The sequence below is a fragment of the Etheostoma spectabile genome, chromosome 12 (genome assembly GCF_008692095.1).
Source record: "Etheostoma spectabile isolate EspeVRDwgs_2016 chromosome 12, UIUC_Espe_1.0, whole genome shotgun sequence".
Classification (NCBI taxonomy): Eukaryota; Metazoa; Chordata; class Actinopteri; order Perciformes; family Percidae; genus Etheostoma; species Etheostoma spectabile.
The window spans coordinates 4814435-4824464 of NC_045744.1; the positions used below are offsets into that span (position 1 = coordinate 4814435).

The 10030-nt window shown below is 42.6% G+C and overlaps 1 long non-coding RNA gene and 1 pseudogene across 1 annotated transcript in view; one reads left to right on the top strand and one right to left on the bottom strand.

The window, feature by feature from the left end:
• LOC116698801 (contactin-associated protein-like 4) overlaps nucleotides 1-10030 on the bottom strand; it is a 421932-nt pseudogene that overhangs the window by 286146 nt on the left and 125756 nt on the right.
• Nucleotides 1-10030, top strand: part of LOC116698809 (uncharacterized) — a 14724-nt gene that overhangs the window by 3186 nt on the left and 1508 nt on the right. The window contains exons 2-3 of the long non-coding RNA XR_004334306.1: nucleotides 4835-4841; nucleotides 6882-6887. This is a non-coding gene — a long non-coding RNA (uncharacterized LOC116698809). The remainder of the gene's footprint in view (nucleotides 1-4834; nucleotides 4842-6881; nucleotides 6888-10030) is intronic.

Here is a 10030-nt window from a genome sequence, read left to right on the forward strand (position 1 = left end):
TGACATTTTTGCATTGTATTATACATCAGGAAGTGTTGTGTAAGACAGTGTTAAAAATTAACCATGTTGTTGATGCTGTAACTAAAACAGTTAACTTTATCAGAGCAAGAGCGTTAAATCCTAGACCAGGGGTCTTCAACAGGGGGTCTGCGACCCCTAGGGGGTCCGCGGAGGTACTCTGATGGGGGTCGCGAAAGTTTTGGTTGATTAGACTTTTTTTATTTCCCCCCACCCCCTGCAATTTTTTCCACTATTGAATTGTCTTTAAATACACATTAACATGAATTCAACACACTGTAGTAACAGATAAATGGAGCAGAATGTCTTTCAGTCATCAATGCACACATGCACATATGGACCAGTTTGATATAACACAATTTTATACAATATATATAATTAAGGGGTCCCTGCTCCATCTCGCCATCAGTTTGGGGGTCCTTGGCCTGGAAAACGTTGAAGACCCCTGTCCTAGACAATTTGTTGCACTTTTGGAGGAAAATGGGAGTGAACATAGTGACATAAGCTACCACAGTAACGTCAGGTGGCTCAGCCTGGGCAAAGTACTGAAAAGTTTCTGGGACCTGAGAGACCACATTCAGAATTTCTGTGGGAAGAAAGGACATGACATCCCAGAACTTTCAGATGAAGACTGGGTGGCAGACCTTGGATTTGCTGTAGATGTGACTGCACTCATGAACGAATTGAATGTCAAACTGCAGTGCAAGGGCCTTTTTGTGCTTGAGATGTACAGTGCAGTGACGGCCTTCATGAGAAAGTTGCAGTTTCTCTCAAGCCAAGGGAAGGACAACATTCTGACCCACTTGCCAACACTAAAGGAAGCCACAAGATCAGCCAATCACCTCCACAAGTACTCAAGCAAGTTAGAAGCACTGCATGGAGAGTTTTCGAGGCAATTTCAAGATTTCAAAACTCTTGAGAGTGAAATGCACATGGTTTCTTCTCCCTTCTACTGCAGTGTGGACAATGCACCAAGCGATGTTCAGATGGTGCTTCTGGCAGAGCACTTCAGGTCAGTCTCACTGCTGGACTTTTACTCCTCCCTCAAAGAGGAGAATTGTCCACTCCTGAGGAGGCATGCTCTGAGGATTCTGGTCCTCTTTGGATCCACCTATGTATGTGAACAGACATTTTCAGTGATGAAGTTCAACAAATCCAAACACAGATCCTCAATCACTGATGAGCACCTCTCAGCTGTCCTTCGCATAGCCACCTCAGACATTGAGCCAGATTTCAATGCCCTTGTTCATGCCCAGAACAGACTGGATTATTCGCACTGAAGAAGTAAAATGAGGTGGAAAACATAACAAGTTATTGTTTGTATTGCAGTATTTCTATAAACTTAGCCACGCTGGTCTATGTTATCGCCTAACATATACTCCGCTCTCCATCGACTGATTGGGAATGACTGAGATTTCTCTTGCACAACTAACCATAAGACTACAACTTCAGACACGTTGCCCACGTCACATCTCCGTCTCAAGACTCACGTTGGATTGGCTGGCGCAGTAACGCTCACACCACCACGGTAAAAAGGCCTTTCTAGTATCCTACACTGGTCTCAGTCGCGTTGAGAAAGTTGAAAATAGGTCACTTTATGTCAAACAGTTGTTCTTCTAAAGCGACATTTTTAGGTCCGTGATGACAACTCAAAGCTCTTCCCTACATTAGTCAAGGAACCATTAACATACACTGTGCACGAGGATGCGTGTAAACAAGCGTCAACCTGGTCCTCAGATACTATACACACCACTTCACACTCCATGGCGCATAGCTGGGGGGTCCAAACTCTGGTCAGTGCCTTGCTGGACACGTTGACGTCGCAGGGCTAGGAACAAAGCCAACCTTCCGATTGCAGGCGACAGCTTACCAACTGAGCCAAGCCGCCCATGTACACTTCGAAGCAAAACGGCCAGCACCAGTCGGATAGACGTTCCTTCTCGCTGGCTGATTCCCAGATAACATACATCAACGTAGACTTCAGAGTCGGCAAAAGCGTCAAAAGCTCCCCGTATTTTTGACACGTTCCTTAAAAAGGCGGCCAGAGCTTCTTTATGCAGTAACACTGGTGTACGTACAGTGATTGTTTGTTAGCACTTCTAGAATGGTCACACACAACACAAGCACCACTCTTTACAGGGCCCAAATGCCTGCAGATGCTATTTGAGGCGCACACGCTGCAGACTATTGCATGCTGCATTCTCGCCCTTGATAAAAAACGCTCAAGCCCAGAGAGTCTGAGAAGCTGGGCTCTGGCTTTCCCCCAAAGGATTAAGGTGATCGGTCATCGTCACTTATCGAGATAATAACACCTCATTGTGGTGCCACAAAAAGATGTATAGCTGTATTTCCATGACAACCCTTGTGGAGCTATACGTAGTTTAAACTGATAAATACTAGTTAACCCTTGTGTTGTTCTTTCCGTCAACATGAAAAAAGTCCATCACACTTTCTGATATTTTTTCACTTTTCAATGTAGTGGATTGTTTTTTTGGATTTTTCTGAAGTTGGTTTTATTTTCCACTAATGACATTTCAGCTTATTCGAAGGTCCCCATTTTTGTGATGAAAAACGGTGAAAATTGGGTCAAATTTGACCGATCGATCAACATAAGGTATAGCAAGTTGCATGTGACATGTAGGACTCTAACTAGATGGAGGGGAAAAAAAACCCCTGAAGTATTGCATATTCACAGTTGCAATCTCTTTTATGTAGAAATTGAATGAGAGTTAACTTTGTTTGGAGTATCAAATAAATTAAAATTCGCTTTTCAGTCCACTAGAAACAAACAACAGAAAATGTACTCTTTTTGTAAAACAGATTGATGGCAACGTTTTCCTTGAGGACATTTTCAATTATCGAGAATATGCGAGATTAATTAATGGTAAAAACACTGTATCATAATATCGTAATCCTGGGACTTTGTGGGGGCCTCTAGATCACTGGGTGATAATAAGACTAATCTGGCGCTATAGGTTTTATCCATATTTATCATTACTGCTAAGGGCCATTGCGCATTTGTACTTCCCAACTTGTATCTATTAAAAATGTTCTTGTAAGTTTTATCTAGTTATTATTCATGTTATGGTCATGATATTGTATCCTTTTGCAGTACAGTGTATCCTAGTATTATGTATTGTATCCTTTATTCATTATTGATCTAGTATTTCATTATAGTTGGTCCATTCCATTAGGATTATGTATCAGTTTTCATGTATGTCATTCCTGACTATATTTCATGTATATTGTATGTAGATATTTCATGTATATTGTTCGTAGTATTATATTTTATTCTGTGACTGGTATGATATTTTGCTGATGTAACGCTATAATTTCCATTTTGATGGGATATACTATATCTATCTATCTATACTATCTATCTATCTCTATTCTATCTATCTATCTATCTCTATCTACTAATCTATCTATCCCAATGGCTTTTAAAAAATTCATACGTGTACCAATAGCAATATGTCGATACGGTTCTTGAAAGATATTTTTTTCATGAAATCCGTAATTTTTAATAAATCACAAACTCTTATCGTTGTCTACTTCCTATTGCAGGAGCCCCATTTCGGGTGTGTGACACAGCAGCTTTTTCCTGTGTATACAACAAAGACCAGCCATTCAGCACATGGAAGGTGAAGAGAGAGATGGGGTAGACACCCAGAAAGGGTCACAGGCTGATTTGAACCTTGGCGTGCTGCGGACGCAGCCAACATGTTGCAAGAGGCACTGACTATGGTGAGGTATAGGCACTTAAAACTTTTAATTCGGGACCCAGCCCTAGACATTGGCTTTAACCCCAAAGCCAAAGTTGAAATAGGAGCAGGACCAGTACATGTGTTCATGGTAAAGTGTACTTACCACAACAGTGGACATGGTAGATCTTGTGTTTTAGCTAAATCGATCAGTATGTGGTACGTTGACCCAGTTTTTCAAGGCACCGCACTGGAAAGTTTCCTCTGGACTTGGGTTCTGAGACTCTGGACTGCCCCAACATCAGCTGTAGAGTGGACCAAAACAAATATTTAAAATAGCTAATACAGTTGTGTAATGTACTTTACGCCAGGAAATTTTTAGGTGGGGGCCCAGGGGGGGAACCAACACATCAGTCAGGGGGACATTCACTCAGACACAAGCATACGAAACTATAGCTTAGAATAGGGGGAAATAATTAATAAGGAAGAAATAAACACAATACTAAATTGCAAAATTGTATATCTAATACAAAGACACTTTTCATAGGACTCAGTCTGCAACTTAAAAAACCAAAAACAATCACATTTCAGGTGTTATCAAAATGTTTGGATAAACCGCCATGGAAAACTCTAGTTGGTCATGACATGGGCTGGGGAATGAGTAGAACAGGCGGCAAACTGGTGGGGCTCCCCCTTCTTGGCCAACGCCCTGCTTTCCACTACATAGGTATATTTATGTTCATGGCAGGTGTGTTCTGGTCAGAGCAATGCCCCCCCCCCCCCACACACACACTGCTGATGTCCCAGTGGCGAACTCCGCAGGCAGCTGAACCCTTCCGTGGGTGTTGTCCACCCGGTGAGGTGAGAGTGAACTGCGCCGCTCCAGCTACATGGTGCAATGCTGATCATCTAACAGGCTGCCGAGGGAAGCCAGGAGCCGGGGTTCAGAGGATGAAGTCCTACTGGAAGAGAGGAGGAAAGAGAGGAGGAGGAAACGGGGTACAAGATTTAAGACGAGAAAGTTGGGTTTTCAAATTCAAGCAGCATTGTTTTCATCTCTCCATCCTCACCTCTGTGTCTTTCAATTTTTTTACCTGAAGATGATAAAGGAGGAGAAGCAACGTAAAGAGAGGTGGGACAGACCAAATGGCAAGAAGGAAGGCAGAATGAGGACTGGAGAGAAGAGCATACAGGAGGATAAAAAGAAAGGGGGACAAGAGGATGGGGAGATACGGTGGGAGATAGCCAGGTGACAGGGAGTAAGAGGAATGGAAGGAAAGAGTGAGAGAAAGGGCAGAAACCAGGGGTGAAAAGTTGATATAGTGAGGATGAGGGAAGCAAGAACATAAGAGGAGCGAGGAGAAGTTACAGATGTCAATGGATGAAAGAAAACGAAGGGTGGTTGGGAGGGATAATGCAGCGACGGACACAAAGAGACGTTATTGAAGACTATCAAAAGTGAGAAATGATAATTACAAAGACAGACTCTCCGTCTTTAATCAACACGTCACCACTGTTTCATTTGTAAGTCGAACTTACATTACAAAAGAAGAAAAGAACCGTATGAAGTATAAAGATCAAATCAAATTCATTTGTTTTCTTGGGTTGTGAGTGTGTTTTTTCAGTGTGATGAAGTCTGCTATTCTGTTAAAAGTAAATGGACTAATAGCACTTATCTATTCTTAAAGGTCCCATGACGTGGGCTCTTTGGATGCTTTTATATAGGCCTTAGTGGTACACCACTGTTGCAGTTTAATTTCCAATATGGTAATGAACAGTCTCTTCGCCTGTTGGATGTTCGACCCTTCTAAGCGCGTATCCACAGGGAGATTTTTACCGAGGATAAACACAGATCTCCGGTACTGGAGACTTCATCTGCATGTACAATATAGTTGTTAACGTCAATGTGAGATGGTTGTCTTAGATGTGAGATGGGTTCAGACATGAGTCTTTTCAAAGTCTGTTCATAGTCTTGTAGTGGATAGTACGCACAAAACTAATAATATATGTAATGAACTATGTAAGAATGCATCTCATGGATTCAAATCCCGTTCCTAGTATGGTGCCATTGGAGGTATCTGTTCAATCACTGATGATTACTCATGCAGCAGTACCGGATGGCCGAGGGTTAAGGCGTTGGACTTAAGAGTCCAATGGGCATTGCCCTCGGGGTTCGAACCCCATCCTGGTATACAAGTTTGCTTTACTGTTTCAGGAAGTGAGTCATTAAGCTCAGGGTCCTGCGCAAAATGAAGCCTAGGGGTTAAAGGTCCCTAAAATGGTGCTCTTCAGATGATTTAATAGACCTTAGTGGTCCCTTACTCTATCTGAAGTCTCCCTAATAGACCTTAGTGGTCCCCTAATACTGTAACTGAAGTCTCTTTTATCTTAGACCTTCGGGTCCCCTAATATGTATCTGAAGTCTCTTTTATATAGACCGTAGTGGTTCCCCTAATACTGTATCTGAAGTCTCTTTTATATAGACCTTAGTGGTCCCCTAATACTGTATCTGAAGTCTTTTTATATAGACCTTTTGGTCCCTATATACTGTATCTGAAGTCTCTTGAATATAGACCTTAGTGTCCCAATACTGTACAAGTCTCTTTGTATAACTTAGTGGTCCATAATACATTCTGAAGTCTCGTTTGTATAGACCTTAGTGTCCCCTAATACTGTATCTGAGTCTCTTTATATAGACCTAGTGGTCCCTAATACTGTACTGAAGTCTCTTTTGTATAGAACTTAGTGGTCCCATAATACTGTATCTGAGTCGTTTGTATAGACTAGTGGTCCCCTAATACTGTATCTGAAGTCTCTTTTATATAGACCTTAGTGGTCCCCTAATACTGTATCTGAAGTCTCTTATATAAGAATAATAATACATTTTATTTATAATGCGCTTTTCATCAAACAGTCTCAAGAGAAAATAAAACAACAACAAAAGAAATAAAGCTATTCTTAGAAGAGAGAGATAAAGAAAACAAAGGGACTAAAAGCTTTGCTAAAAGAAATTTGTAAGCCTTATTAAAACACTCAGGATTGAGGTGCCTCAGGTGTCAAGGAGGGCATTCACAGATGTGGGCAGCAGCACAAAATGCCCTATACTCCCATTGTCCTGAGTCGGTTCTGGGAATGTGGAGGGTTTGAGTGAGTGGATGAAAGGAGCAGGTTGTGTGTTCCGTGGTTTTATAAGTTCTTTGAGGGTAGGGGGGGCATGTCCATATGAATGATGAGTGAGGAGGAAACCTGACTCCACCTGGGGAGATGGGAAGCCAGTGTATGTGGTGGAGAATGGGGGTAATATGGCTGTTTCACGCATCTCATCAGGATCCTAGCTGCAGAGTTTTTGAATGTACTGAAGCCTCTGCAGACTCTTTCTAGGGATCCAATGAGAAGGTATTGCAATAGTCCATCTGGAGGAGACAACCGGAACCTTACAGACCCTTAGTGGTCCCCTAATACTGTATCTGAAGTCTCCTTGATATAGACCTTAGGGTCTCCAAATGTATCGGAAGTCTCTTTATATAGACCTTAGTGGTCCCTAATGCTGTATCTGAAGTCCTTTTATAAAGACCTTAGTGGTCCCCTAATACGTATTGAAGTCTCTTTTATAATAGACCCTTAGTGGTCCTCTAATACTGTATCTGAAGTCTCTTTTCTAGACCTTAGTGGTCCCCTAATACTGTATCTGAAGTCTCTTTTATATAGACCTTAGTGGTCTCTAATACTGTATCTGAAGTCTCTTTTCTATAGACCTAGTGGTCCCCTAATACGTATCTGAGTCTCTTTAATATAGACCTTAGTGGTCCTCCTAATACTGTATCTGAAGTTTTTTATATAGACCTTAGTGGTCCTCTAATACTGTATCTAAAGTCATTCCCAAAATTCAGCTTGGTGCAGATTACAGCCACAGAGCAGACCTGGGCATCTACCCGCGGGCCACATCCGACCCTTTGTGCGTCCCTGTCGGCCTGCGTGAGGCCAATCATAAATTACAAAATAAATTAAAAAAATATCTATGTCGAGTGTTCAATACAGCGGTGCTCTTTATTTGAAAGTGTTATTTATGGACGTATGGACGTATGTCCGTGCGTACCTGTGAGGCAGGTGCACAGCGACAAGTGATGCCCGGTTACCCTGAGATGTCCGCCACGCTAAAAAAAGAAAGTAGATGACGAATGCCGTGTTTTCAACAAGGCATGGACTGCAAGTATTTCTTCACAGAAATTAAAGGTAAAGCCGTTGTGCTTAATTTGTGGAACACAGGTTGCTGTGTTTAAAGAATATAATTGGAATCGCCACTACACGACGAAGCACGAGGATAAATACCGAATCTGTCTGATGAATAGCACACAAGGGAGGTTGATTGGTTGATGTAAAACTGCAAACCCAACAAGGACTTTTACCAACCTCACACCCCAGGATGCAGCCGTTCAGACAGTTACGTCATTTCTCACAAAATCGCCAGAAAAACGAAGCGTTTTCTGAGGAGAGTTACAAAGGAGTGCTTATTGACCTGTTGCGCTGATATGTAGTCCGAGAAAAAGGGCGCATTTGGAACGTGTCACTCTCCGCACGCACTGTGACGAGGCGGTGGGCCATCCTCGAAACTTGGAGCTTCAGCTGAAAAGAACCAGAGCGGCCGACTTTGACTGTTTTTCTTGGCTTGGATGAGAGCTGCGATGTACGTGACACCGCCCAGCTGCTCATCTTTACGTGGGATATGCACACACTTTCAAATCATGGAGGAGACTGGCAGCCATGCAGTCAATTAAAGGGACAAACACAGGTAATGACTTGTTCACAGAGGTAAATGCGTGTTTGGACAGGTAAGACTGAAATGGGACAAGCTGGCAGGTGTGACAACAGATGGTTGTCCAAAATGAAGGGGAAAAATGTGACTTTTAAAGAGGAATGCAGGATAAAGTGACAGAAATTAACCCCGTGCAGAAATGACATTTTTGCATTGTATTATACATCAGGAGTGTGTTGTAAGACAGTGTTAAAAATTAACCATGTTGTTGATGCTGTAACTAAAACAGTTAACTTTATCAGAGCAAGAGCGTTAAATCCTAGACCAGGGGTTCAACAGGGGGTCTGCGACCCTAGGGGGTCCGCGGAGGTAAGCATGGGGGTCCGAAAGTTTTGGTTGAAGACTTTTTTTTTTATCCCCCACACCCTGCAATTTTTTCCACTAATTGAATGTCTTTAAATACACATTAACATGAATTCAACACACTGTAGTAACAGATAAATGGAGGCAGAAGATGTCTTTTCAGTCACTCAATGCACACATGGCACTATGGACCAGTTTGATATAACACAATTTTATACAATATAATATAATTAAGGGGTCCGCTCCATCTCGCCATCAGTTTGGGGGTCCTGGCCTGGAAAACGTTGAAGACCCCTGTCCTAGACAATTTGTTGCACTTTGGAGGGAAAATGGGAGTGACATAGTGAACATAGCTACACCACAGTAACGTCAGGTGGCTCAGCCTGGGCAAAGTACTGAAAAGTTTCTGGGCCTGAGAGACCACATTCAGAATTTCTGTGGAGAAGGACACTGACATCCCAGAACTTTCAGATGAAGAGCTGGTGGCAGACCTTGGATTTGCTGTAGATGTGACTGCACTCATGAACGAATTGAATGTCAAACTGCAGTGCAAGGGCCGTTTTTGTGCTTGAGATGTACAGTGCAGTGACGGCCTCCTATGAGAAAGTTGCAGTTTCTCTCAAGCCAAGGGAAGGACACATTTGACCCACTTGCCAACACTAAAGGAAGCCAGCATCAGCCAATCACCTCCACAAGTACTCAAGCAAGTTAGAAGACTGCATGGAGAGTTTCGAGGCAATTTAAGATTTAAACTCTTGAGAGGAAATGCACATGGTTCTTCTCCCTTCTACTGACGTGTGGACAATGCACCAAGCGAGTTCAGATTGTGCTTCTGGCAGAGCACTTCAGGTCAGTCTCACTGCGGACTTTACTCCTCCCCAAAGAGGAGAATTGTCCACTCCGAGGAGGCATGCTCTGAGGATTCTGGTCCTCTTTGGATCACCTCATGTATGTGAACAGACTTTCAGTGATGAAGTTCAAAATCCAAACACAGATCCTCAATCACTGATGAGCACCTCTCGCTGTCCTTCGCATAGCCACCTCAGACATTGAGCCAGATTTCAATGCCCTGTTCATGCCCAGAAGCGACTGGATTATTCCACTGAGAAGTAAAAGCGAGGTGGAAAAACAACAAGTTATTGTTTGTGATTGCAGTTATTTCTATAAATTGTTAAGTTGTTGTTGGTTTTTCCTT